This window comes from Haliotis rufescens, unplaced genomic scaffold (genome assembly GCF_023055435.1).
Source record: "Haliotis rufescens isolate VD_foot unplaced genomic scaffold, xgHalRufe1.0.p SCAF_1, whole genome shotgun sequence".
In the NCBI taxonomy this organism is placed as follows: Eukaryota; Metazoa; Mollusca; class Gastropoda; order Lepetellida; family Haliotidae; genus Haliotis; species Haliotis rufescens.
In genome coordinates this window covers 91,315,593-91,340,662 of record NW_025963779.1, presented here as the reverse complement: position 1 = coordinate 91,340,662, position 25,070 = coordinate 91,315,593, and the positions used below count along the sequence as shown (strand labels likewise).

Here is a 25,070-nt window from a genome sequence, read left to right as displayed (position 1 = left end):
TATTTCTTTATTTTGGCCGAGCAATCTATCTATCTAGTTTTTCTCAAATACGGTTCTCTTGTTGTGGCATATTAAAGAAACAAAATTAGAAGAAATACTTGGTCCAGAACAGCTCAGCAAATTAGATACATGTATGTGTGCGTGTGTGTATGTGTTGTGTGAATGGGTATGTCTGTTTGCATGTGCGTGTCGGTGTCTTCGTGTGCGTGTGTCTCTGTGTGCGCGTGCATGTGTGCAACACGAATGAACAATTGGCTGTGATACCATGACAGCTATATTACGTCAACAAGGGTACCTGCATTCCGCGAACACTAAAAACGACCCAAACTCAAACCCAAACAAGTACATTATCACATAATTAGTACAATAAACTCTATAACCAACTTAGATTTCTCCGGTTTATATGATCTACAGACCAACGCGACTAGGTGTTTGCATGACTACGAAAACTGCGCAGGTGATATCGAGCACTTGGATCACGTATGAAATGTAACAACCGAGTAACACATAATCGAGTATGTGTTCAAATCGTAATCAGTAATCTTTTCCATGATAACAGTAATTCTTTTAATGATACCATGACGAGTATTCATGATGTCAGTTATCTCAGTGCTTATATCATTAAACTAATCACTATTGATATCATAAACATAACTACTGACATCATTATTTGATTACTGATGTCATCAATTGTTTTCATGATATCAATAATAGATTTAATCATATCACGAATTCAATTAGTGATATTGTAAATGGTTATGGCGTTACTGACTAACCATTTTTTGTAATATCCATAATTCATCGATCAAAATTTCAAAAACAGATATCAATAAATCTTTCGTTTTGATGCAAGTAGGTAAGTACAGATATCAGAATATATGTTATTGAAATTAATATTTCAATTAACGATATGGACAAATGATATCAGAAATTGGTATAACGATATCATTATTCATTTTAAGTATAGTAATAATAACTATTATCATTACTTCATTTCAAGATACCATCATTATTTTTATCATATAATTAATTTATTTCACGATAACATCAAACATTTACTGATATTAATTCATTAAAGAATTAATCTTCTCAATAAAACATTACTGGTAACATTCAATAAATACTGATATCATTAACAGAATAAAGGATTTAAGTAAATCAGCACTAAATGTGAAAACAGCTGGCGATATGGGTGTTGTGTTCCAATGAAACGGATGAAGGAATGTTCGACGTGAAGATCGATGACGGGGTACAGACATCATGAGAACCTTACACTGTACACACGCTCACATACATTACATCGCTCAGGCTCGGCTGTTTAATTAATATGAAGACAAACTATCCCGTTACTGTTTCAACAAAGGCCGACAACAACATAAGAGTTTAGATATTGTTGTGGGGCCGTGTCTGTCTACAATGTACTGTGTTTACAATGGGTTCGACACGTGTTTTCTACCATGTCCCTGGTATTAGATTGATGCCTAGGAGCGGCAGACTATTTAGGTATTAAGTACTAGGAGGTGTTTCAACGTCGAGACCATCTGAGATAGCCTTGCTGCAAGGCTGTACTGAAAGAAAAGTCTATGTATGTGTAGTAATTCTATCCTCCTTATAGGCAAGTCTAGATAGATGGACAGTACACCCAGTCTCTTGTAGGGACAACTTGGTATAAGTTACATAATCCTCAAATTATGATGTAAACTAACAATTATTGCCTTAGACACTTGTGCAAGTCTTATCTCCTAAGAACTGGATTCGTTCTTGCGCTTGTAACGTGTCACATTTAATCAACATTCAAAAACATAAAACTTGACTTTTGATCAGACATCATGTTCATTTAAACACTGTTGTGAATCTTGGGGCCGTTGAGGATTGCTAGCGTCTTGAGTTACCGCCGTCAGTCTGATGTCTAGAATAACTGCCGCTACAGAGAACACACACACGGCATTTACATACAACCGAGCTGCCTACACGATATCGCTACTGTTTACGAATACAATTATAATCGAATTAGTTAAGATGCCAGATACAAGGTCAAGTGTTCAGGTCCCTTGAGTATTGCGGTAAAAGCTTCTGTTGCCATGGTTCATCGGTGCAACTTGAATACATATGCAACGGTCCATAATAAGATGAAAATGGAAAAGTCAACAATGAAAGATACCCAAGTAGAAGAATGTTCATTTCATTAGGGGTAGTATGAACTGCTGTCAATAACTGTTTGCATGTGTGTTCCATCGTCTTAAGTAATCCAGGCAAGCCAGTTTCATTTCAGACTGACATTAACTTATACATGCTTTGACTTTATCAAACACTCCAGGACGGGCCATGTAACAGCAGTGGTTTGACGGACAATCTGGAATGAATCAGAATTAATAGCAACTCGGGAAAAAATAATTCACACTCACGTTATCTTTACAATTTTATCTGACATGCTGGTTATCACGCTATCGGACCAAACCTTGTCGCCCTGCTGGTACAACAATATCGATTGTAAGATGGATATTGTTTGGTGTCCACGCTCACAAGACAAATTGAACTTCATTGAAGGTGACATGCCACCTCTTAATCCTTAAGTGAATCTGGAGTATGCTATCTGATGCTGACTATTTCATCATTAATGGTGCACTCCAGAGGTCATCAAGAAGTAAAGTGTCTGAACTTGAAGCTGAACTTGAGTGAACGTACCATCGACCTTGTTGGCCGAGTGATTACAGACACTAGATGTTCACGTGTGTGATTGGTTCCTAAAGAGGGGAATGGAGTGTTGGAGTTAACGCCCCTTGGAACAGAATTTCGGGTTTAATCACGACGTGTCGGCATAATATGGGAGGAAAGCCAAACGGGGCATAGTTTCATACGTGTACCAGTTTGGTGAAACCAGCGATCACCTGTCGAACTGACAGACCATGGAATCAGTTAAAACTATTGATGCGAACCCACAGCTAGCTGGTATTGCTCAGTGAAAGGTGGCAATTGAGACTATACCCCACCTAATATCACTACCCACACCTCCCGCCCGTTTCCCCCACTTCAGATAAGCTTGGTTCAACATCATTTCCCTATCTTTAGCTCTGCTATATATATTTGGACGTATCTGTCATTTCCCGTGTGTGTATTTCACCCGATAGAAGAACAGTCTGTTGATATTTAGCGAAAAGTACATAGTGACGGAATATTATCATATTCATCGTGTAAAAAATCAGGCTATATTTCAAGATACGCCCAACCGTCAACCTTGCGTTATAAAATTAGCGGACTAGCAGATACACAAGACAAGCGGCAACAGGTGAGGCGATAGGAGTGTCAGCATTACTCAAGTGCTTGCATAACATCACTCATTATAGGAGAAATCCCTGGCACATTAGATATAGCAAAGCCTGTTAAAACATTGATTTCTTACTAAAGGGCACGATGGTTGATAAGATGGGACCTCTAGATAATGGTTCCAGCGCCCCATCTGAAGCTGGGAGCTGTGATATAAGACCCAGTAAATGTACACAATGAATCTTTGTAGCGCTGTCAGAGGAGATATAGATTTCCTATATACGAGTACATAAAGAGAGTCTGCGGTCAGAAAAGATCACATTTTGTCATCAATGAACCTTGTAGTTGAGATGAGGAAACATGAAACCATTAAATATCATGTGTGTTGTCTACGTTCCATGTACCTTCAATCAGTGAAGGGCAATAGCGTTGACATCTACCTTACAACATCCGTTGGTCGTGGGTTCCAATGCCAGATTTATCCTTGGTTGGTAATAACGTGCTAGTGTTTGAGAGTAACCTGTCTGAACATTCCTACCTATCTCGAGAGTTTCCCCAACATCTGACATGAAATGAAGCTATCTCCCTTCCTCTTACTTAACCGTGGTTACAAAACTGACCAAAGTGATTGAAGATGCAATTCACTATTTTCACTTGTACCATATGTTCCCGAGTTTTTCCGGTAAACAACTGACTTTTCTGAGCATGTGTTTATGACCGGTTGGGCAAGATAACTCATCTTTTCGTGAACAAAAAGAATCATTACTATTTGATAATAATTCATTGTCATGATATAGGCAGAATCGTACTATAGACTTTGATTTTAGCACAGATTTCGTATGATTATGAAAAAGGTATTGTCGCATAATTCATTTCCAGCCCAAGTACATCGCGGTTCAAACCTACTTTTATGACAAAAACTATGACGGACCTAATGGTCATTGTACGGATACTGCGCTACTTAAGCATCGGTCGCGAACAGAAATATTCGTTGCCAAAAGACCAGACACATAAAATGACTACATTTCCTCAAAGAACACTCTTGCGTGTTTAGTATGCTTTGCCGTTTGGAAGATGGTGTTCGGCCTTCACGAAGTTCAGACAGATCGCCTGGGCCCGGCCGGTACTGTGCGATAAGGTGCTAGGGTCGTGGAGATGATGACGTCAGCAAATTGCTTCTATCCGGCTAGGACTAGACAGCTCCGTCATCTCACATTACAGTACAGACTACCTATTGCAGTCTAACTGCCTGAAACAGACAAGCAGGTGACCTTTGTGGTCAACTAAATGCCCACCCAAATCCTAAACGGCGCCCCTTTGCCCTTGTGAGAAATAGACCCACTTACGACACAGTTGCGCCACTTCGTGTGACCCACGGATTGACAAGGCACGCTTGTAATATTCAGTCATTTTCTCTGATACGCTGCATGTCTACAATGTTATACTAATATTCTGAAACTATTTTTTTTGTTTTCAGTGATACGCCGCATTTCCATAATGTTATACTCATATTGAGAAACTATTTTATTTGTTTTCAATGATACGCAGCATGTCTACAATGTTATAAATACACAATGCCATTTAGAAAGTGTTCAAATGTAACAAATGTTATATTTGGGATAACACTTTCAATTTACACTTGTCAGGGGGGTACTCAAAGAAAAACGTGATCTAGACTACCAGTTGTCGGTCGGACTTTCATTTTTGTAGAAGCCTCGGTGGCTGAGTGTTTTATATCGCTGACTTTGAGTGCTGGAGATTAGGTGCCTCACTCTGGCAAGTGTGGGTTCGAATCCCGGACGGGACTCAAACCAATAAAAGTACGAGAATCTGTACTTTACTGAGAAAGTGTTATCCCAAATATAACATTTGTTACAATGTTAAACTAATATTGTAAAACTAGTTTATTTATTTTCAATGATACGCTCCATATCTACAATGTTAAACTAATTTTGTGAAACTAGTTTATTTGTTTTCAATGATACGCTGCATATCTACAATGTTAAACTAGTATTGTGAAACTATTATATTTGTTTTCAATGATACGCTGCATGTCTACAATGTTAAACTAGTATTGTGAAACTATTATATTTGTTTTCAATGATACGCTGCATGTCTACAATGTTAAACTAATATTGTGAAACTAGTTTATTTGTTTTCAATGATACGCTGCATGTCCGCAATGTTAACCTTACATTGTGAAACTATTATATTTGTTTACAATGATACGCTGCATGTCTACAATGTTAAACTAATATTGTGAAACTATTATATTTGTTTTCAATGATACGCTGCATGTCTACAATGTTAAACTAGTATTTGTGAAACTAATTTATTTGTTTTCAATGATACGCTGCATGTCTACAATGTTAAACTAGTATTGTGAAACTAGTTTATTTGTTTTCAATGATACGTTGCATGTCTACAATGTTACACTAGTATTGAGAAACTATTTTATTTTCGTTCAGTGATACGCTGCATGTCTACAATGTTAAACTAATATTGTGAAACTAGTTTATTTGTTTTCAATGATACGCTGCATGTCTACAATGTTAAACTAATATTGTGAAACTAGTTTATTTGTTTTCAATGATACGCTGCATGTCTACAATGTTAACCTAACATTGTGAAACTATTATATTTGTTTACATTGATACGCTGCATGTCTACATTGTTAAACTAATATTGTGAAACTATCATATTTGTTTTCAATGATACGCTGCATGTCTACAATGTTAAACTAGTATTTGTGAAACTAATTTATTTGTTTTCAATGATACGCTGCATGTCTACAATGTTAAACTAGTATTGTGAAACTAGTTTATTTGTTTTCAATGATACGCTGCATGTCTACAATGTTATACTAGTATTGAGAAACTATTTTATTTTCGTTCAGTGATACGCTGCATGTCTATAAAGTTAAACTAATATTAACAAGGTAATTGAACACGTTTCTAACATAGCAGTTTTTTTCTTTTGTTTGACTGATTTGGTGCATGTCTAGACTGCAATACTAATATAACCGTGGTAATTGAAAGAACGTCCTTACATTCTTAGAAACTTTTTTCAGTTGCTTCACTGATTGGTCGGCCGTATGTGGACACTGTCGTACTACTATGAAAAAGCTACTCTATGCACAAATAAATAATTTGTCATATGCTAGAATTAAAAACTGCGTTTAACCTTTACGTCGTTCACAGTTGAGGTAACGTGACAAGCAATATAATCACTATAACGTGACAAGCAATATAATCACTGTTGGTTAATTGTAATGAAGAAAAATGTCTTCTATAAATAATCATGTTCGTCAACAAGGTTACTTAAAATACATTCCTAGAAGAACCCAAAATGAAATCTAGTGTATATAACATTTCTTCGACTTCTATTTTCGACTCGTGTTGATAGACATTAAACTCGTGTGAAATTCTCTCCACATCCGATTTAAGTAGCAAGATGGTAAGTTTATAATCGATGACAAGCCATATGATAAATAGAGATTATTATACGAGCATGTGTGTCATACTCATTTTACGAAACTAGTGTCAGAATTCTTGTATTTCTTGAACGAGAGCGAGGATAATACATGAATTCCTTAAAATCATAAACGTTTTAAAATTAGTATGACACATCTGTGATTGTAGTAATGTCTTTATTACCACTTTTTTCCTAATCCTGTTGAGCTCCCCTTAAGAAAAATGCACTGATCACCACCGCTGTCCAAGAAAAACACAATTCATCAAATGACGTCAATTTTCCGCTATGACGTCGTTTCTTATATGACGTCATTCCGACCTTACGTCACGATTAAATTCGAATGACGTCAACAATGCCGTCCGAATGTCGGAAACAATAACCTGCTGCGCGAGAGTGATATTAGCACTAGTACATACGATTTTTGTGAACTCGGTTATGTCTAACCCTGTGGTTAGTTAGCAAGATCACAGTAGGATAAGTGACAAAAGACAGAGATCGGTTTAAGGAACTTGATATAACTTGCACCAGGTGTATTTTTTCAGGAAAAAACCAGGTAGGACCTTGGTCCCATAAATTTATCAAAATTTGAACGTGCACAAAATGTTGAAGTACAGTTTGACGTCAAGCCCTAGAAAGCACGCGAGAAAGCACGCTAGAAAGCACGAGAAATTATACATAACACTATTCATAAGAAAGAGAATTTATGGATGTCAACTTCTTTATTATGAGGAACACATTTCGGAGTATATGCTTACTCGGATTATTTATGTAGTATGTTCAATAAAGCTTAGAAGTATTGAAAACTTCAAAGACCCTTGACATATACTTGCATGTGGACATGAAGATAAGGATAGGGATTAGGAGAGATATAACAATAATATAACGTCAATGCAACAGAATAACGAGTCTTGATTATCCACCGCAACAGAATCCATTTGAAGTATTTGAATAGCATTATTTCCACTTCTTCATTATCCATCGACGAAGATTCCAATAAGCATGTTGCCCTTTTGTGAACAATACACACTGTAGTATATATAGATAAATTATTACATAAATCTTTTGGTATAAGCATTCATGTAAATAGTTTGTACGCAAAGAGCGTTACAATTGATCCAAGTATCATTTTTTTACATTCGAAACATATTTCCATCTTTAAAAAAGTCCACAGCATGCAAAACGAGAAATGTTCATATTCAGCCTTTCAGCCGTTCGCCTTCCACTATCTGAAAGGTCTCCCAACATTAATCTCGAATCCTCACGTAAGTGTAATAAATGCTGTTTAATGTCAGCCCCTTTATGATTAGCTGCAGTCGAGAAAAAGTGTTTGCAGCGCCGTAAAACAAATTATTAAATAATGCCAACATGGATTACGTCAACAATGCTGTCGGGTGAATCCTTGCCCCGCGTTCTTCGTAGGGTTTTCAACACCTCACTTATCTTGAAGTGAGTATCAGAGTGATGATGACTCCTCTTACATGTATGTCCCAGTTGATAATGGTGAATGATCTGGCCTGATACACCAAAAATACTCCGAAGGTATAACAGGAGAGCATATACCCCCTTAGGTTGTTATCGCTCTCCGCCGACTAAGGCTACAAATGTAGTGCACTTATTTTATCTCCAGTTCATCTGAGATACTGCTTGCGTCTTGTGCTAATTATAGAATTCCAAAGAGGCCCAAGTCACATAAAAGTATGATAATGATATACCTTGTACGCATCTCTGCATGATTTCCATCACTAAAGAGAACTCCTGTCAAGATCCGCATGTATATGCGATCCGACAAGCAGGATGCCATTGCATTCAGCGGCCATATCCCACATGGCCTAATAAATATGAATTCAGTCGGTCCATACACTGAAAACAGATTGATGACGGGCATACCTGCTTAATTATGCTACCAGAAGAATATCAATGTTTCGACAAGAAACACGGCGGGTATGAAACGCCGTTTCCGCCTCTCATACATTCTTTAACAATTCTAATTCTGAAGATGATACATAGCAGAAGAAACGCGTTAGGCCGATTCGTTTTTCCCTTTCATGAATGTCCAATTTGCAGTCCTGCGGGGCTGCTTTGTGAATGTACAACTTTTATCCTTCGGGAAGTCCTTCAGTTACTGTATTATCAAAACGCGATCGAAGGCGCCAAGCCGGTTTCTAAAGCATTCTAAATTCCATGCAAGGCTTCATACCAGGAATGTCAGTGCAGGTTTGGTTTGTCATGAGTACAGGTGTTAGCGTCAGGTTACACAACAGTCCTGGAGTACCGATGATTGTCCTTCATCACATTCTTGAACTACTGGTGATTGTCCTTCATCACATTCATGAATTACTGGTGATCGATTGTCCTTCATCGCATTCTTGAACTACTGGTGATTGTCCTTCATCGCATTCTTGAACTACTGGTGATTGCCCTTCAGCACATTCATGAATAACTGGTGATTGTCCTTCATCACATTCATGAATTACTGGTGATTGTCCTTCATCGCATTCTTGAACTACTGGTGATTGTCCTTCAGCACATTCATGAATTACTGGTGATTGTCCTTCAGCACATTCATGAATTACTGGTGATTGTCCTTCATCACATTCATGAATTACTGGTGATTGTCCTTCAGCACATTCATGAATTACTGGTGATTGTCCTTCATCACATTCATGTGTTACTGGTGATTGTCCTTCATCACATTCATGAATTACTGGTGATTGTCCTTCAGCACATTCATGAATTACTGGTGATTGTCCTTCAGCACATTCATGAATTACTGGTGATTGTCCTTCAGCACATTCAAGAATTACTGGTGATCGATTGTCCTTCATCACATTCATGAATTACTGGTGATTGTCCTTCATCACATTCTTGAACTACTGGTGATTATCTTTCATATCCTCTGCGGGGCTCCGTTAAAAACTTTTTTATCCGTCTTGACATGAGTTATAAAGTCTTAATATTAATGTGGATTTGTGAACTTGGGCCCTCTGTGTTTCATATATCACATGACTCACCATGCTCACGGTGGTAAACAGTTTGCAGATATACGTACAGCCGTGTTTGGTAGAACCCGAAAGACGGTTTTGAACTTTACACAAATACCTTGAAGGGAATTCCAATTCAGTTGAAGGATTTCAAACTAAGGAATATTTGAATATTTGTCTGTTATATTGTCTCCTGCCCTTATGTAAATAGCGGGTGTGTCATAAGTTGTGTCTTGTTATCTAAACATTATCATTCCTGCACAACGACATAATCACCATCCATTCATTACTCGTCCGCCTGCAGTCGCTGATGTCAGCACAATCACGACGGTTACCTAACATCACTACAGCACTACATAACAGTCTAAGTAAAACCCAAATACCACGGTAGTAGATACCACTTTCCCTAACATCACGTTACCAGACATTACGTTATCTTTATTCAGCGGTACAAAACACCACTTTACCCTCATTCAGCGGTACAAAACACCACTTTACCCTCATTCAGCGGTACAAAACACCACTTTACCCTCATACAGCAGTACAAACCACCACTTTACCCTCATACAGCGGTACAAAACACCACTTTACCCTCATACGGCGGTACAAATCACCACTTTACCCTCATTCAGCAGTACAAACCACCACTTTACCCTCATACAGCGGTACAAAACACCACTTTACCCTCATACAGCGGTACAAAACACCACTTTACCCTCATACGGCGGTACAAATCACCACTTTACCCTCATACAGCGGTACAAAACACCACTTTACCCTCATACAGCGATACAAAACACCACTTTACCCTCATACAGCGGTACAAAACACCACTTTACCCTCATAAAGCGGTACAAAACACCACTTTACCCTCATACAGCGGTACAAAACACCACCTTACCATCATACAGCGGTACAAAACACCACTTTACCCTCATTCAGCGGTTCAAAACACCACCTCATCATCATACCATGTTACCAAAACCACGATACCATTTACTGAGTTCCCTAACATCACATAGCCAAACAGCATGTTACCCATGAGCCCATTAACACATACCACGTTTCCAAGTGTCACACAGCCAATACCAGGCTAGATGACCACGGCACTTATTATCACTTAATAGCAACCTACCCCTATACCAAGTTACTAAAAACTACAAAAGCATATATAAAGGTTTATACTCTAAATACCAACACCAAAGGAATATTTTATTTACTATATAAGGAGAACCCCGTTTACAGAAACATTCCGCCATCACTCTAAGAGAATCGTACGACAAATTCAACATCAACTGTCAGGACAAGAGGCAGCATCACATGCACACACATTCCCTGCGGCAACAAAACTTATTTTCCTGTAAAGAAACTCTTGACATTGACATCCAATCGCTTCTCTTTATAGATATGCCGCGGTCCGTCAAGTGATAATTTCACAGAAGCTGTAAATGGAAATTACATTGATACGTTGTGTTCATTGATGTGTGGTGTTTCTAGATGTTCGGTAGACGTGGAGCTGGTGATGTCAACACAATGTGAAAGAATCTGCCAGGCTGTCTTCCAAGACAATTCCTCCAAGACTGAGGCGCTGCCATCCAAAGTCTCGGTGACAAATGCAGCAAGTCATTTTGGTACACTAATCCTTGACCAGCGTTCTGGACATCGAAGGTTCACGAGTGACCACGAATGCCAAGATGAAGGGCTCAACAAGCATCCGAGTGCCTGTTAATCCCTCCGGACATTCACCCACTTCACCAACATGGGGTACGACTTAATGGCAGTCTATAGAGGCGATACCGATGGCGAAATTACCTCCGCTTGAAGCGCTCTTTAAATCACTCACATGTAAGTAGGTAGGTAGGAGGGTGGGTGGGTGGGTAGGTAGGTAGGTAGGTACCCAGCTAACACACGACGTTGTCACAACGTTGTGGAAAGGTTGTGGATTGGTAACGTCGTGAAATAACGTTGTCACAACGTTATTATAACGTCAACGTGCAACGTTATTTCACAACGTTATAACAACGTTGCACGTTCACGTTGTGAAAACGTTGTGCATCGGACATCGCACAACGTTTTGTAACTACGTTTCTGAAACGTCGGTGAAACGTTATAAAGTTTGCTTCTTGATAGTCATAAAGGAATAGAACTGCTTTATCAAAAATCAACATGAATTTGTCAGAATACCAAGGCAGAAATGCATTACCTTTCTGTTTATTCGGCATTTGAATTTTCATCTCTTAATACTAAATTTTTCAGAACGTTATTGCGTATCTCTATTACAACGTTAGTATTACGTTACATTGTAACGTTATTCCACAACGTAACAACAACGTTGCAAATTAACGTTGTGATAACGTTATGCTTTGGACATTACAACTCTTTTTTGTAAATGATGTTTAGGAAACCACTTGTAGATCTACCATCTCGTAGTTTTATTTTTTTAAAACATATTTATCTATGAACGCTGTTATCTGTCTACTAAATGTTGTCACAAGCAAAATTACAGTTAAAAACACATTGGCGCGCATTTGTTGCGGCGTGAGAGCGACTGCTGAAAAGTTTAGCCTGTTGCCTCGTGAAGTGACGTCAAAATGACGTCACATTGTCGCGGAAGATTTGTTGTCACCAGCCATCTTAGTTCAAGCACAATCTGGATATATTACAACCAAGTGATTGTGCAGCAACGGGAACTGGACAGATGATCTGTGAATTCGGATAAGGTAAGTTATTTTTCAAAAGCAGTCTCCGCTTGTTGATATGTTTCTGTACATGCAGATCATGCAGATAGTCAAATGATTTAAATGTATCGTATTATTCAGAAGTGGCGGGGTTTAGAATGCAGTTTGCCGGTCACTTTCACTGAGCTGAGCGTCAGTGTTGATAGTAATATTTGATACACAGAACGTGATGTATATAGAGGTGAAGGAAGCCCATGACTTTTTTCCATAGTATTATTTTATGGATACCAAGGGTAATTACCAAGGGCAAGCAGTATATGTTTGACCAGAATTCAGTCTGGCGGCGTTTTGTGGTCGTCATATTATGTTCGGGTTTCGATCGTAAGCGTATAAGGTCTGTAAATAGGCCTAACGTATGCATCGCCTACTGACCACTGACAGTTATCGCCATTTCTTCCGTGTTATTTCTGAAATCTGTAAGTTTACATGTACTAAAATTCTGACTTTGATTTTTGTGAAACAATGTGGCTCATTCAGGCCATGGTGAAAGGTTGAGTAGATTTCTCTTATACAGCGAAGAGAGGAAATCAAAACAATGGAAGTATTTTCAGATCGACTCTCTGTAGGCTGCTAGTTATAGCCCTAGTCTAAAGGGCTCAATGATGTTATGAAAAATTGTATTTTCGGGAAGAGACAGAAACATACTTGTTGTTCCCGAAAAGGCCCAATCAGCACTGACTGAAGTAGCCTAAATGTGGATCATATGGTTGTTGGTGCTGTCTATAAAGTTTATTTGAGCAAGGCCATTATCATGTGTATTTTTAATTTTTCCAAAAAAAAGAATCAATTCATCATGTTCCGATAACTAGATCTATGTCCGACTCCCTTCTAATGAAAACGAGCAATAGTAAAACGAGTCTCGTCGCGCGCAATAACGGGGTGTTTGCGGTATTGTTCTCGCTGGTGATGATAAGCTAGTCGATAGTCAAAAGTTAAATATCACCATACATTGTCAGTGATTTGGTCATCGTTTGTTGATTATTAAGGTGAAATAGGTGTCGATCTAGTCAATGTGCACCAATGAAAAATACAATGGAATTGATAGCAACCATATTCGTTCGGTTTTCGATCTCCGTATGTTGCCAGGTAGGCTACCATACTACAGAATTATATTTAACGATATTGAACTGTATTATGTTAATAAACGTAGTGTAAGTATATGATACTTGGTTCTCTGGATCTTTTTGGCAATGAGAGAGAATAAAATGGTGATCGAAAACTGAACGAGTAAGTTCCAGTGCTCGCTACGAAATCGTACTGCAGCTAGATCTATATAAACAGCGCTGCGATGAAGATGTGAGTCGTAATTAGCTACAATGCCAGTCTAATATATCTGTTCCCGTTTGGAAAAGGTCCCCAACAAACCATGTTTGTACTAACATGATTGTGTGTCATTGTACTCTGACAGAGGTTGTGAGACGTGGCTCACTATAATAATCACTGGTTTGCCTGACCGGTTTGTCAGACCGGTGTATATGTAAAACCAAATTACATTAGGTGGGTTTTTTTTATGATGGTACTCATAATTTTGTTACTTATATCTGTAGTCTGAGTTTATTTCCGATCGGACCTTATACATGAAGACTTTAGATTTACAGTTTTCCTAAATTTTAGGCAATTATACAATGTATGTTATCTTTTTGTTTAGACTACAGATCTAAATCTATGCTTATTGACTATAGTTTTAGTTTTGACTTTTTGAATATGTTGTCGTTGCAGCAAGGGGGAAAATGTTACACGACCATTCCAGGAGATAAAATCAAGAATGTTGAATCATTGAGGAACACACCAATTAAACCCTGGGCTGTGAATTATGTTAACGTAAGTACAATTGTTTACAGTTACATTCCATTGTCTATATCCATGTTAATTGGTGTGTATTTTTGCTTGAAATGAATGCTAAGAAGGTAGATCTATTTATATAAATCTATGCTCGTACCACGTTTTGTATTCAACCTGATTCTTGATGTCTCTGAATGAAAGTTAAAATTTGTTTCAATCAGTCACTTGAATTATACATTATTGTTTGAATATTGATAAAACCTTATCTCCAAATGAATGTTTCTCGTCATATGAAATATTTCATATACCTGCTCGAGATTTATTAAGCTGTTTGTATTTCAGGGAAGTGGAAGTGAACACCAAAGAAAGAAGATTCTGGCATTCAATAATTTCGAATAGTGTATAAATTTTCTATAATCTAAAAATAATAAAATGTCAACGCAAATGTGTCTTGGAGTTCTTTGTTGAATGGTGACTTCGCATGACTGAAAGTTGAAGTATACTATATGGACTTGATTAGCGACCGACCATTTAATATTCAAGGAGGTGGGGACCTGGAACTTTTCTGTGGAGATTACATATGTTTTCGGTCACAGCTACAAAAGCAGATATATGATTTTCTTTAACTCTATGAGCCTGAAGATAAGCACCTTGCATCTAGATCTATGTCATTTTTTTCACCAGTCTGAACCGTAATTATTTTTGTCAAGAATTTTCGGTCACAATGTATTTTTTCGATAATATTCCAGGACCCGACCCTCCCCAGAAAATATCACATGGTCAACCCCTTACAATGTCTGCCATTCTTTTATTTGTTTCTTTCAGTACAAGCCTAAAGGGTAATGGTGTCTGACTTTGTTATAGTCAAATCATGTATCTAGGTAACAGCTCAGTGGTGTTTTTACATTTTGAACATTGTTAGCAAAACACGATCTAACTCACTGTTAACCGGGCTATTCGACGCCCTGGTTTTAAAATATTGGTAAAAGGTATTTCGAATCGTACACATTCACGTGACTAAAGCATATTTTAAAACATTTCCGGAACAAGTTTTGGGGTTGTTTTTACAACATTTTATTGTGGAATGGTCACAACCGTATTTCATCCTTGTAACACAAAGTTATTTCATGTCCTTGTGACAACGTCTATGATAGTACACAGAATAACGTTGTAGGGACGCATTATTATAACATTGCCACAACGTAAAATACAACATAACCACAACGTAAAAATACAACGTTTCCACAACGTAAAATACAACGTCATCACAACGTTGTGACGACGTGAATATGACGTAACACAACGTTAGGCCATGACGTTGTGACAACATAAATGGGAGTCCACAGAATAACGTTATATGGACGTCACATCCGCAACGTTACCACAACGTAAACACAACGTTATCACAACGTTCCCACAACGTAAAATACAACGTCATCACAACGTTGTGATGACGTAACACAACGTTAGGCCATGACGTTGTGACAACATAAATGGGAGTCCACAGAATAACGTTATATGGACGTAACATCCGCAACGTTGCCACAACGTAAACACAACGTTGTCACGACGTTGTCACAACGTGAAATTGTTAGCTGGGTAGGTAGAACCCAAACGGTACGGGGTTGAACCCTACCTGTTCACACCAACCTAATTCAACGACTGCCAGGGTCTTCGGAGGAAAAGGTGACCCGACTGGCGCCTTTCTCGGAGCACTCAGCAATATTCCAGCTATATCATTGCGGTCTGCAAATAATCGAGTCTGGACCAAACAATACAGTGATTGACATCATGAGCATCGATTCACGCAATTGGGATCAAATGACATGCATCAACCAAGTCAGTGAGCCTGATCACCTATTAGACGCGAGGTGCTAGGATATTAAGAGTTAACCTATTGTATCATGGATTTCAAATAATTAGGCACGGATTGATCTAGGATCGCAAAGTAAAGTGACCGGTGGAATCAAATAGAATTACTGTGTCCAAAATTGGGATTTTTGATTGGGACTATTGATTGGTCTAAATTCAGAGGCATTTTAAAATTGCATTCAATGCAATGGAAAGCCATTATAACACCAGCCCTGGGAACGAATATCGGCTACTGAGAATCTCTTGATAAGCCCCATTGGATTGTACAATTGAAAATCAGTTAGATGTGAGTGAGGTATTTATGATGAATCCAGTTTCAAATTTGAAATATCTGTACTCTTAGTGAGATACAGTGAAACAGACACCTATCCGTTACACTTGACACCTCATAGTCTACCAATCAATTCTTCCCGCAGTGACAACTTAATCACAAATGCACCAGAGTGTACTAGCCAGTATAAACAAGGGACAATTAGAGTTAGTTTATATCATTTAATCATATAAATAACCCATTGAGACAAAGACTGCGCGAGTAGACTTGAAGCCAATAGCTAGCCTTGTGGTTTAGTCCATCGAGGATTAATAACCATTTATCTTGTAAAAGACCTATTAATAATATTCTGACGCCGGAATCTGTCAAATGGTAACTGGATTTTGAAAGTTGTCAATAAAAACGCACTTCGGCCGGGCCGCAAGTTAAGTGTGTGTCTGTACAACGCTGCTAAAGGCGTCAGGAAAATCTTTTACACTTCGCAGCAAATAAAAAATTGAAAATTAATTTGTGTACCTCGTGACAAAGCCTGGGAGGGAGATGAGCGTGTCGGGTTGGGGTAGGAAATAGTCCCGGTCACGCCATGCAGGGTAATGTTTCCGTACATACAGCAGCGGTTGGTGATTTGTTCGTTATAAGCTTGCGTTCAATATACCAAAATAGATGCTTTATTTTGGAATGTGAATTCCACCTACTCTAAAAGGAAAAACATGTCGAAATGTAATCAAAAACAAAAGCACATAAAAGAAATCGCTAATGTCTGAATGGGATTAAGTCCAAACGATTTGCAGACAAAAGTACTACATTCTAACAGTGGCGTGCAATGTTGTTCCACATGACCTGGCGACGAGGAAGTGCGGGGAAATCTATGTAATATACACAGGTCATGGGGAGACATTAACCTGTCCCGCTCGATGCCAGTCACTGCGGCATACGTTATCGTTGAATCGACACACGCAATTACAAACTAGATAGACCAGTGTCTGAAACAGCTGATCGCATTCCGTTGATCTGATAGTCGACTGTAACACGTCCATCCATCAATGTCGGCGTATTGCGCAAGGTAGTGTACCCAAACGTCAGATTGTCCTCGGATGCCACGATAGCACGGTAATACTATAGGATAGTTAATAGCTAAATATCGAGTTCAAACTATCTGTTTCATCTTATAGCTAGATTCGACATCATCACTGTAATACTATAGGATCGTTAATAGCCAGATATTGAATATAAACCATTTGTTACATCTAACAGATTCGGAATTATCACTGCAATATTGTACGATGGTTGACAGCTGTCGAGTTAAAACGATCTGCTACATCTTAAGATATGACATTAGCACTGTTAGGTAATAAAGTAGTTGATAGTTAGACATCGAGTTAAAACTATCAATTACATCTTGTAGATGCCACAATATCGCTCTAGCACTCTAGTATAGCTTGTAGATAGATATCTACTATATAAGTAGATCTCATAGATTGGACTAACAGAGGCGCTTCACGGGTGTCTGATTGCTTATACCTTCGATAGTAACACTGACATTATGAAAATGTGTTTTTCATCTCAAAATATTTATGAAATGACTCTACGATTGATAATTTCATATACACTATTATGAGAAATATTATTGTTTCGGATTTGGGTTATTCTTTCGTGAAGATGCTGCATCCTCGATACCGTTAGCTTAAGGTCATTCATTATATGAGCCTGACAGTGTTAGTTTCAGTATTTGACATTTGAATGAGTACAGTTACCCTATGACGTACCCTACCAATGTCTGTATCAGATCGGCTAACCAAAGGACAGTGTCGGGGGTAGTGGAGACAACCATGACAATCATATTCAAAGCCTCGTGGTCGGGATTTTTCTTATGCGTTCCTTATACGCAAAGTCAAAATCCTCCAGTACACGTTTTAGCCGACTCTTGCGACAAGCATTGAATCTGGAGACCTCGCTGTCCCGCTATTGGGTCTCCAAGAGGGGTTGTCGGGTTATCGTAAAAAGAGGCCACAATACATCGTTAAACAACAAACAAACAAACAAATTTTCATACTAGCCTTGCTCCAATGTTGTACTCAAAGAAAAGTACATGGATGTGTAGTAATTCTATGCTCCTAGACTAGATATGTTGACAGTACACCTAGTCTTTTATAGGGACAACATGTTCTTATCTTTTACATAATCTAGAACTTATGATTTAAACTAATAATTATTGTCTTAGAGACTTATGCAAGTCTATTTCCTTCGTTGTGCACACACACTGTGTTGGCCATCACACTAAACCACACCCACACCTAAAGGGTTTCGTGGTGGGCGTTGGTGGCGGCTGCAATGACGTTGGTGTCGGTTGCAATGATGGCCAAGACGACGCCTGTCAACACAGCCAAGTTCCAAAGTGTCCTAAAGTGCCACATCTACACTTCCCCACAAACACAGCCATCAAACCGAATTTACAAAATACACCAGGACCTGCATCAAGATGGTTTGTGAATAAATCATTATTGAACTCGACACTGTTAAATGCCAGCTAAATCTGCTGTCATCACCTACAAATAGACTTGACACGGTCAACCTAACAACGCCCGGCATGTAGTGGGGTCGGCTTGTCGACGCCTGGCCGACACGAACCCCCACACAAATGTCAGCCCATTACCCATGCGTGCTGGATCTGACGCAGAGCCTCCTCTTCCGTACCCTCCCTCCTCCTCCCTCCTCCTCCCCTACCCAGCAGTCCGTCCTTGGTGACAAGACAAGACGATATATCCATCTGTCAACAGATCTTGAAGCATGCTGTTTTGAAAGTGTTTATTCATATTTGCAATATCGAAAGAACAGCTGAGCGTAAATGCTAACCTGCATTGTATGCATTGTAGATAAGATAAGATAAGATAAGATAATATTTATTGCAGAAACGTTCCATTACGGGACAGATGCAATTTTAAAAGACAAGACATTATGATTCATATATACATATGTATAGACATACATAATTTACATTCCTGTAGACGAATACAAAACAAAACAATCAATATTACATATTTAATGATATTATTATACATAAAATGTCAACGGTTGATTATGAAGGGATATTTATTGTTTGAAATGATAGATATGGAAACAAATGCAGTTGATATTGGGAATATAAGTGATTACACCAACACAATATTCACATTTCTGAGTTTTCGTTTTTCTCCACAGCGGTATATCATCGAACTACATTCAAATTATGTGAAAACAAAAATAATTTTTTAAACATTACCATCTCAATTGCTAATGCATTTGGACAATCTGAACAATCATCACTAACCTATCCATTGCCAGGTTTTAAGCTTACGTATAAATTGATTACATTAACGTATTTTATCGCATTATCATTCTCGGCCCATTTGTATACTGATGTTCCGATCAGGCATGGTCATATTACACCGGTATACATGGCGGCAAACTAACAGCTGCACTTAGCGTCATTGGTTCGACACAACTACATCGAGAATAAAGTTGTCTCGGTATTTTTATTCAGAATCTATAGGAATTTTTTATACGCTGCCGCTTTGTGTCTCTTGTTTCGCCGTATAAGGCCATTCTAGAGCTGTCATAGATTTTACGTTTATTTTTCTGTAATTGTCTGGCAGGCTCGCAGTAGATGTTCAGATGGTTGAGTTAGTTTTAGATTACATTATTGCTATTCAATCGCTTGGCTGTCTTTAGTGATCACAAACCGTCCTCGAAAGAAAATAATTCACTTCATAGCTGCCACACCATCCAGAGGCTTGATGACTTATGGGAAACTTCTGACTTGCAGATGAACAATGATATGATAATTCCGCATATTATTCTATACATGCTATATTAGATCTGTGACGTCCTTGGAACAGAGAATACAGTCCGAATGCAGGTCACTCTAAACATCAGCAACGCAGCAACATTCATTCCTCCAGTCATCGTACCACAGACTCTTTCCGCCTTGCATTAGCATAAACCTTCCACTCAATATACACCTACTACAGTTGTGCAATGGTCTGAACTTGGTCCGCGGTCTCGCTCCAACACAATGGCAAAGTAGCTTACCACATGTAATATCGGGTGGTATAGAGTCGTTAGGAACTGTGCCTCGCAGCTGCTGCCACCACGGGCCACGTCGGCTCCGTGCAGGGCGAGACAAAATTACAGGAATGTCACGAATCATGGTAATCGCGTATTTGATCTACAGAAATAACATTGAACACAAGTGAATAACTACAGTCAAACGCTCCTGCTGTCCTCGGACCACGACCCCCTACTCATTAAAGCATTATTAAGATAATCTGTGCGTATTCTCACAATATGGAGGCGATTACACGCATCTGTTTACCCGTCTGAACGACCGTAAAGAGGCGATAACGACCAGTTAATTCCAGGATCGAACCCTGATGGAATGATTACACGGTATTGCCCCGTATAATGAATACACTGGAGCTGCGATCTTCACACGTGTGTAACATGCACACATTTCACTGGTAAATATGGATGTCTTATGTGATTACGTTTATGCCTTTGGGACGGACGGACTAGGCTTTGAACTTTGGGATGACTTTCACTTGACTTCATCTTGTCTTAGCCAAGCTTGGGAAGAGTGGATTAGGGCGCCATTACCTGGACCAGTTTCTTACCTTTCCGTGCGTGGAATCACATACCTGCTGTTTCAGTGTTAAGGTTTACGGATCTTCTACATAAAATAACAGCGTCAGAATTGTAATGATATCTCTCTAGATAATGTCATCATAAACGCAAATAGCATCCTATATTAAATATTCAGGTAATCATCGTTCAGTAACAGCAGCATTATCACTAAAGTGGCATGTGCCATAAACACCATCATCATCACAATCGTAATTTGGTTTCCAAAGTGTCATCTTCATCTGATATTTTCATCACCATAATATTGTCAAATTGTCATCATAATCATCAACGTCGTCATCGATCGCACGAATGAATCGGTGACATTTGGTGCCAGGAGTTGCGTATCTTAGTTGTGGCAGGATCCGTTGATTCCAGATTCTCCCTGATTATCATTGTCTGTCTGAACAGGGTTAATGGGTTCACCAAAGTGTCAAACACCATCAAGAGTATCATCATCAATATCTCCACAAGTGGTTTCATCGTGATCATCATAAGCATCCAAATCATCATCTATGAAGAACTTAGTAACATATTCCTTCGCCAAGTATCAACCCTGCAGCAACCTGGAGCAGCCTGGCAACGTCCCCAACAAGTGACATTAGCCCATTAAGCGATGACGAAAACTAATCTCAATAATTAATGAGCACGAGCTCCAACCTCGTTTCTCTATTCCTGGTCAAAGACTAGCGCTGCAAACATCACAAAAAACACAATCACTTAGTTCTACTTTAATTGGATTTTTTTACGGAAAATGAACATTCGTCAATTATGTTTGTCATTTATCAAAGGATGTAATTATACTTCAGCCTCCGATCCTCCCGACCCAGAGACAACCTGTGCTACTCGTCCATGGCGCAAAGAGTGTGTCACGGTACGTAAGTAGATTATTGTGTCACGTCATGCTGCCTTCAGTAAAATATAGTGTACACGTCGCGTTTTGCCGCCAGTAGAATGCAGTGGTACACGCCAGTCTACTGCCAGTAGAATGCAGTGGTACACGCCACACTACTGCCAGTAGAATGCAGTGGTACACGCCACACTACTGCCACTAGAATGCAGTGGTACACGCCACACTACTGCCAGTAGAATGCAGTGGTACACGCCACACTACTGCCAGTAGAATGCAGTGGTACACGCCACACTACTGCCACTAGAATGCAGTGGTACACGCCACACTACTGCCAGTAGAATGCAGTGGTACACGCCACACTACTGCCAGTAGAATGCAGTGGTACACGCCACACTACTGCCAGTAGAATGTAGTGTTTACTTCACGTTGCCTTCAGCATGAACAGCAGGTCACTAAACGCTGTGTGAGTACGTCCATCACACGTCTACACGAGGGCGTTTCATGAGGAAATGATAGACTCCTACCCAGTGTTGATCATGAACATTGTGTTAGTGCAGGTGGGGCACGCTGAGACGGTGGTATTTGGCCTTATCTGTGTACCTGCTGCCTGAAAATAATACTACTCCTCTGAACTGCGGTAACCTTAAATCAGACGGTGTTTCGATCTACAAAAGCCGGCGTCACGGTATACAAAGGGCTGTATGAGAGTACATGTCAACAGGTCTCCCCGATAGTAGGAGTTGTGACATCAGACTGGTTGCTGAAGGTAAATGGGGTTCTAACAAGTTACAGCTGTAACTCTGTGTCTGCGCCGGGTGGTCTTGTTTCGGGATCCGCCAGTGACAATCTAAATATGCATGTGGCCTCCGTGCCCATGCCTAGCAAACGACTCAACCCATCTGTGCTGTACATACGACAACACTACAATAAATCACAATCCACAATCCACCCGACATCACAGCGGAACCCTGTGCTGGGCAACGCACCAGACCCTTCATCCCATCGCAACAGCAGATCGGGGATGACCACGTGGTCACATGTGATCCGGATGACTGTATGGGAGCATACCCCGACAGGGTGGATCGATGTTCATGGCCCCTGCCACTGGTCTGTGTGGCCCGATTATTTTCAGGCTATTTGAGTACAGCTTACTGGACATAAAACAACATTCACTCATTTCACTCCACAACACACTACCTCCCATCGCCCCGACAGCACGCCACTACACATCAGCTTATGCCGAAATACAACCGGAAGTACTGTTAATAGCGACTTAAAATACAACTCATTCACTCGTTTTACAGAAACACGTTGACCTTGGGGTGGGCTGCTTTGGCACACGCCACGCCCTATTTCCTTGTAACTGACACTGTTAAAGTATAAATAACATATAATCATTTGGTGACATGCTGGCAATTACACGAACAACAAGTATTACTATGTAGCATTTTTATTCTCTTTTGAGTGCATCCTCCCCTTTTCCAAAAGGCTGTGCACCCACCGACCAACACCTTTCCCAAAAGCTGTACACCCACCGACCAACTCCTTTCGAAGAAGCTGTACACCCACCGACCAACTCCTTTCCCAATAGCTGTGCACCAGCCGACCAACCCCTTTCCAAAAAGCTGTGCTCCCACCGACCAACTCCTTTCCAAAAAGCTGTGCACCCACCGACCAACTCCTTTCCAAGAAGCTGTACACCCACCGACCAACTCCTTTCCAAGAAGCTGTGCACCCACCGACCAACTCCTTTCCAAGAAGCTGTACACCCACCGACCAACTCCTTTCCAAGAAGCTGTACACCCACCGACCAACTCCTTTCTAAGAAGCTGTACACCCACCGACCCACCCGTTTCCAAAAAGCTGTACTCCAATCGACTCACTCCTTTCCAAAAAGTTGTGCACTCACCAACCCACTCCTTTCCAAAAAAAATGTCCTCCCATCGTTGTTGAAAACGTTAACATAAAAGTCTAACGTTTAGACAAATCGACGCGACATATTCGACTGCGTCAACATCTTCGCGAGTACGTTGTCTACGCCAAGTGGATTCAGCCTTGCGCCAAAACTAAAAGTACAAGTACAATAAGGATTCTGAAGTGGCTTTTAGACCACGGAGCTCACTAAGTGTTCCGTAACCTTTTCAAGTCTTTCCAATTACTACAATTTACCTATAAGTAATGCATTGCCTGAAGGCGTGTGGACAACATACAGCAACAAGTGCATATCGCATCACACTTCTTATTTGATGTCTGCTTCATTGTATGTAATTGCCTCATCATTCTATACGAAATTAACAAAGAAGCCATTTGCATAGGATGTATAGGTGAACAGATGTCGGCATACTGATGTGTGTTACTGGTTTAGACACTGAACATCGAAGTACATGGTGAACTACGAAATTCTCAGCTCGTCACCGCCGTTGTAACACTTGCCGATAATTGCAACAACCAGCTGATGAATAAGACATGAAACTGAGGTCGGCGGTTAATACCTCACTGAAGGCATTGGCTAGAGGGTTCACAATAAAAGCTAAGGTCAGAGGGACTTTATCTTTCTGGTGACCATTAATGGGCTGATTGCATAGGCGCCCGGGGTTACGTAGGGCGTGTCCGGGGTGTTGATGTGCGTCTACGTGTGTTCCTAGGGGTGGTGTCTGGTTGTGCTTTGATGTGAATGGGTGTCACTCGGATTGACGGGGCCAGAAGGGTGTGAAAGGGTGTCAGTCCGATTGACGGGGATAGAAGGGGTGTTTGATTGTGCCTTGGTGTGAAGGAGTGTCCCTCCGATTGACGAGGATAGTGAGTGAGTGAGTTGGATTTAACGCCGCTTTTAACAGTTTTCCAGTTATATCGCGGCGTGTCAGCTTAATGTGGGAGGAAAGCCCGAAGTGATGCAGGTCTAAGACGTTTACCACTTCGGTGAAACCCACGAGCACGGGTATGGTGCTGACAAACCTAGAAAGATAATCAGGGCGAACCGGGATTCGATCCCACAATCATAGGTTTATGGTGTGACCAAGGGACGCAACTCTCCACAGCGACCACTTGGCCACCCGTGCCCCCTTGACGGGGATTTAAGGGGGTGTCTAATTGTACCTCGGTGTAAATAGGTGTCCCTCCGATTGACGGAGACAGAAGGATGTGAAAGGGTGTCCCTCCGATTGACGGGGATAGAAGGG

The 25,070-nt window shown here is 39.9% G+C and overlaps 1 protein-coding gene and 1 long non-coding RNA gene across 3 annotated transcripts in view; one reads left to right on the top strand and one right to left on the bottom strand.

Annotated features, from left to right (window-relative positions):
• Positions 1 to 25,070, bottom strand: part of LOC124134162 (polymeric immunoglobulin receptor-like) — a 104,991-nt gene that overhangs the window by 67,634 nt on the left and 12,287 nt on the right. The window lies entirely within an intron of this gene.
• On the top strand, positions 11,941 to 14,684 carry LOC125384440. Its single transcript, XR_007223256.1, has 3 exons — positions 11,941 to 12,439; positions 14,177 to 14,278; positions 14,582 to 14,684. It is a non-coding gene; the product is annotated as an uncharacterized LOC125384440 (long non-coding RNA).